Below are 5,497 nucleotides of genomic sequence, written 5' to 3' on the forward strand. Positions count from 1 at the left end.
TGAAGGAGGGGAGAAGAGGATGGAAGGGGATATCATAAAAAATTGTGCGCCAAAATCGTAAACTTCCGGCAGTGCGAAATCGCGGAGCTTACATCGACAACGGCGAGTAATGCGCAAAGTAACGACTTCAGTGCGCCACTAATCGGTTTATGTATCGGAAAAACGGGGTGAGAATGGCAGGGTGAGGGGATAAGAGGGGTACATAACGGTACCTTTGTGGTAATTACTACACATTCGGGCTTGAAATGTCCTTCGTTAATACTAAGCACACATTCGCTCTCATTAGAATCCACCTCACATCACTTACCGATCTCGACCGCGACGAGCTAATTGGGTCTGAAATGTAATTGAAACCAGGTTCTTTGGTCCTTTGCGTTCGCTGGCGAACTCAACTCGAAACCCCTTTTGATACGGAAAATGAAAAAGAAACCGATTTTCGATAAGCCTGCAGCCGCGTGGCTCGACTTTCCGGAAGCTTAGCGGACATTTGGACGATAATAAGTCCCGCTCTGGTTTCATTTCCGACCGACGCGCTTTGTCGCGCTTTTATTCAACGAAACCACGGACGGAGCCGGGAAAAGGGACGAAAAAGGAAAATGGACACAGCAAGCACCAGGTCGCCACAGACAGCTCATTATGGAAAATAGGCTGCGTTTCGGTGACGCTTTGCGTCTCTATCTGATGCCAGCGATCGGATGGATTCAATGAATATTAATTTTCTTTATTAAATCAGAAAAGATGAATTGCCATTTTCGCAACGCTTTTCTCCAGGCCCCGGGTTTTTCTTGGTCAACATTTTATTTGTTCGTTTTGGGCCGAATAGTTGTTGGCGAAATATAAAGAGAGAGGTTTGAAATGCCTAAGAAAATAAAAGAATTTTATATTTCCCTCTGCTTCTCTTTATGCTACTGTTTCGTCCTACATTTCCCCACCCTAATTGGAGGGAAAATTGACAAAAAGAAAACCCAGTGGCTTGCGACCGTGACAGGACTCGAACCTGCAATCTTCGGATTCGAAGTCCGACGCCTTCTCCATTAGGCCACACGGCCCACGATACTAAGGATCCCAGGTGTCCTTTTTGTCGTCGCTGGCATGCCCTCTTTTCCAGCGAATTTCCCACAACGCGCCAGGGGGTGCGCAGGCGCACCGTTCAACCCTCCCCGGAAGGGTGCCTGAACTCATGAACCCTCGTGCGAGGTGAAAAGGGCGGAAGGATCGGGGAAGGATGTGCCGAAGGGGATGGTTTCATGCCTCCGAGACGGAGTTCATTCACGAGTCAATTAACGTTCATCACATTAGTGAGTAATTAAAATTGTAAAACATTGAACTTATTAGAAGGATTTAAAATTGAAAGTAGAAATAGAAAGAAAATTATGTTTGTGTACTAATAAAACAACTCACTTCCTAAATCCATTCAAACAAAACTACGAAAGACTGTAGAAAAAGATGCCAGCGAAACGGACAACTTTCCTAAAACAAATCTCTTTTGTGCCAGATGCATTTCATGTGTGTTTACACTCGCGACCTTATGAACCTATAAATCAGCCGCTTGCCTTACCGAGGCGTATCGGTAAAGTTCGGGTGAGTTCAAGAGACCCATTCGCTCCAGCCGCGTCCCAAAAACGCCAGAGCCACTCCGGGAAAGCCGCTTCCGGCAGGAAAGGATGCATCGGAATGCATCCGTCCCACCGAATGCACTTTCGACCATTTGTTTCCATTTGCATGCCCTCTGCTTTGGGAATACCGGAGGAACAAACAAAAAGAAACGAAGACTTTCCTTCCCGATGGCGACATCTTCATAAATTCTACACTTTTTCCCCGGGAGGTTCCCCAAGGGAGTTGCCGGGGCACACTTTGCCTCAGTCGAGATGGAATTGAAAATATACGACAGAAGGGAGACCCCTTTCGAGTTCGGTTCCGGTTCGTTTCGGAATACTGCATCACGCGGCAGTAATATGCCGCAGTCCTACTCCTTTCTCGTGCTGGCCTAAGATGTAGATCTTGTTCGCGGTTGGTGAAAAGAAACAGTACTCTGGCACCGTCACCAGATTCAACAGATTTCGAACCTCACCCCGGTGGTGGTGGGGAGGTTTTGACACATATGTGCAAAATAATAAAATGTCCAAGTGCATAAATATTTGATCAGACAAACACACCCCAAAACCGAGGCGCCACCTAGCGGCAGGAACGTGTCGGAGTAGTCCATATTTATCCAACGCCTGGTCCCGACAGTAACAACCGGATGTGGCTGTTGAAGTAACCGAGGTGGTGAGTTGGTGCTTCTTTATGATGACTTTATGTGTGGAACTCTGTTCCTACCGGGTTCAAATGCGTTTAGTGAAATTTATCAAAGTTGGCTCCGAATGTCTGCTACAGTACAAGGGTTCTAGAGCTGTTCCCCCCAACCGTTCAGGAATTCGAGGGAGGGATTGTGGTTCCGGTTGACCAGAATAGTACTCCCGTTTGGTTGAAGACGAAGAGAAGAACGTGCTAGAGTTCGAGTGAGGCCACTCGGGGGCATCAGTGGCGCATCATGTCGAAGTAACGTCACCCCGCCCTGTCCACATCCCAACCATAAACATCGGCCACCGCCCGGAAAAGGGAGGACTACTGCATGCTCGGCCACTTTGCGGCAAAACCACGTCGTTGCAATGTTGCGCCAAATCGCGGGTTAACTCCTTCCTACGGCGAAGCGAGAGAGAGAGCCTTTCCTGCAGTAAGATGCTGCCTCTCGTCCTTCCTCAAAGGGAAGCTGGCGGAGGGTTTGGGTGGAGGGAGGTGCCTTTGCAACATCTGCGCTAAGTTCGGTACAACATCGGTGGACAGATTGCGACACAAATTGCGGTTCGATGATGTGTCGTCATAAACGTATAATGTAAATCAGATGAGATACTGAGATGTTCCTCCTGGTACCTTTGGGCGCTTTTCCTCCTGTCGATCCTAGCAGGTTCCCCCGAATACCGTAAACAAGCTCCAATCGTCGCGAGGGACTTGGGGATTTGAGCCGGGATGATGTTTTTCCCGGCACTCGCTATATGTTGCCTTCAAAGTCTGCAGGGAATCGGTGCTTAAGTCCGCACGCTGTTTGATCGCAGTTTTATAGCCGAGGACTAGGATCGGTCCATGACTTGACTTATTTGGTCAGGTCTCGGGTGCATTCCTGTGAGTACATAAACTATTTATTCAACCAAACGTTGCCCCGTTCCGCTGGGAAAACGGAAAAGCCGGCACGAAGGAGTCTCGCGAGAAATTGGCACATGTATGCCCGGTTGGCCACTCCACCGCTAAAGTTCTACGATCCTTCAGCTGATCCCTATCCAACCCGTGCACAGGCAGAGAGAGAGAGAGCGAGTGTCGGAAATTGGGTTCATTTGCGGCACGGAACTCCCGGTTGTTGGTCAATTGCCACCAAAGTTAGTTGGCCCCGGGATGAATTGTTTTATTTCTCCTTCGACCCGTTCGAAGTGGTTTTTGGTTAGCTTCGGGGTGACCACGCTTGACCGGTCTCGGTCGTTTATGGTGAGCGTAATGGTTTTCCCTCTTTTTTTTCGTTTTGCTATCTGTATTGTTTTCGTCACATGGAGTACGTCGCCACAGCTTTAGCGCCAGTGTAACGTGGTTTTTCCCCGGCGGCCGGGGCCAGCGGCAGCAGCTTGGTGGTCTTTTTATCCACTCTTCCCGGCGCTCGATAGCGCAAAGTAATAATTTATGAATTATGAATCACGCAAAGAAGTCTCACGGGTTACATTTTCCAACAACACGCGGTACCATGTTGATGGCTTTTGGTGTGGAATCAACAACGAGTAAAGATTACGGAGGGAACAAGGGAATTAAAAAGAACGAAGAAGGAACTATAACAAACCATCAAAGTGGAAAATACAGTCAAGTTTTCTTTTGACTTATTATTTTAATTAACATTTTTAATACGTTATGATCATAGCATGCAATTTTGTTGAAATGTGTTTACAATAAGGAGCTTTTTTTTATTTATAGAATCGTTCCTTCATTAAACCTCATTTTTGCAAAGTGATATAATAAATTCAATTTAATGATTATTGTATTTTCTTAACACAGCTGCATTTCAACATGCAACCTACAAAACGCATCAAGGAAACAAAACATGAAACGTATAGAGAGAATCGTGCATGAAAGAGAGGTATGAATAAAAAAGAAACACAGAAACTCTCTCCTGCAATTTACAGTTTTACCGTCATTAGCAGTTTGTTATCAAATTTTGAATTGCATGTTTGAGGAATTTAAATAACGTCCAAAGTTTCTGAAAAGAAATGGCCGCCAGAATGGCATCGAGGAAATCGCATTTTGCATCCCTGCACGAATGTTGCGGTCACGAATCCTCTAACATGCAGGAGCTCATTGCCGACCGTGGTATTAGTTTTCTTTTTGAAATGAATCTTTTCCCTTTTTGTTTTGTATTCGTTTTTTATAGTTTTCTTTTTGAAATGAATGTTTTCCAATTCGTTTTGTATAATTTTTTCACTCTTTTGGGTTTAGTAGCGTTCATTATTTGGTAAAAAAGGTCAAGTTTTATGTTTGGTGAACAGTACACAATGCCAATGTGGTTTACGATTTATGATCTCACCTCACCAAGACCAATCAATTAGTAACAAATGGCACCGTGGGCTATTTTTCAGACCCCAAACAAATTATTTTGAATTATCGCTTACGCCAAGGGTTCGGGAATGGTGAAATGTTTCATTTTTGTAAGAAGCCAAATGATCGGAGAAAATATGATGTGGTTTACGCCAGGCACACACACATACACGCACACACGCTGACCATCGTCTTGATCAAGATGCAACCGAAAGGCGATAAATAAAATCACCCGAGATGGCACGAACCGTAGAACCGGACTGTCTGCGTGTCGGCTTTCGTCCCTTTCCGAGAGGATCAACAGGAGCACGCAGCCGGTCGGAGGACCAACATGCCATTCCGTATCGTTTATAGGCTTTGATTAGCCATTTTTCCGATATCGAAATTGGTCGTTCTTGATCCGCCCCATCATCTCATGCCGAGCTAGGAAGCCCTTCCGGTCGGGAAGCATTCTTTTCGCAGCACGTGCACCTTTTGCTGTTTGCGGTCGGATGGCTGGGGGTAGGGGGGGGGGGGGGGGGGGGGGACAAGTCGGAAGCAATTGGCCCGAATGGGGGTCCGGGGTTAGAAAATCGTTTATGAATTTATGTCCCCAACACGGACGGCACACATACGCACGAACGGAGAGAAAAGTTGCTGCAGATGTTGCGTTCCGTCGATTGGCGTCTGGTGGAGGAAAAACACACACGCGCGCCACACTGTGTTGCCTTTGCGGCACAGGCTTAAGCCGTGTGCCTGATTGGGAATTTATTGAGGGAATTTTGCCGTTTCGGGGTTGGAGGGAATGGGAACCGGTGACTTCTGATCGAGGAGGGCTGAGGGATGCAAGCGAAAGGATCATAATCGTATAATAAAATCGTTTTACCGCATCGTTCGAAATAGTTGG

The 5,497-nt window shown here is 46.6% G+C and overlaps 1 non-coding gene across 1 annotated transcript; it reads right to left on the reverse strand.

The window, feature by feature from the left end:
• Positions 1 to 976: 976 nt before the first annotated feature.
• Trnar-ucg (transfer RNA arginine (anticodon UCG)) lies at positions 977 to 1,049 on the reverse strand. The gene has a single exon. It is a non-coding gene; the product is annotated as a tRNA-Arg (tRNA).
• Positions 1,050 to 5,497: the final 4,448 nt, after the last annotated feature.

Source organism: Anopheles ziemanni, chromosome 3 (assembly GCF_943734765.1).
Source record: "Anopheles ziemanni chromosome 3, idAnoZiCoDA_A2_x.2, whole genome shotgun sequence".
Lineage (NCBI taxonomy): Eukaryota > Metazoa > Arthropoda > Insecta > Diptera > Culicidae > Anopheles > Anopheles ziemanni.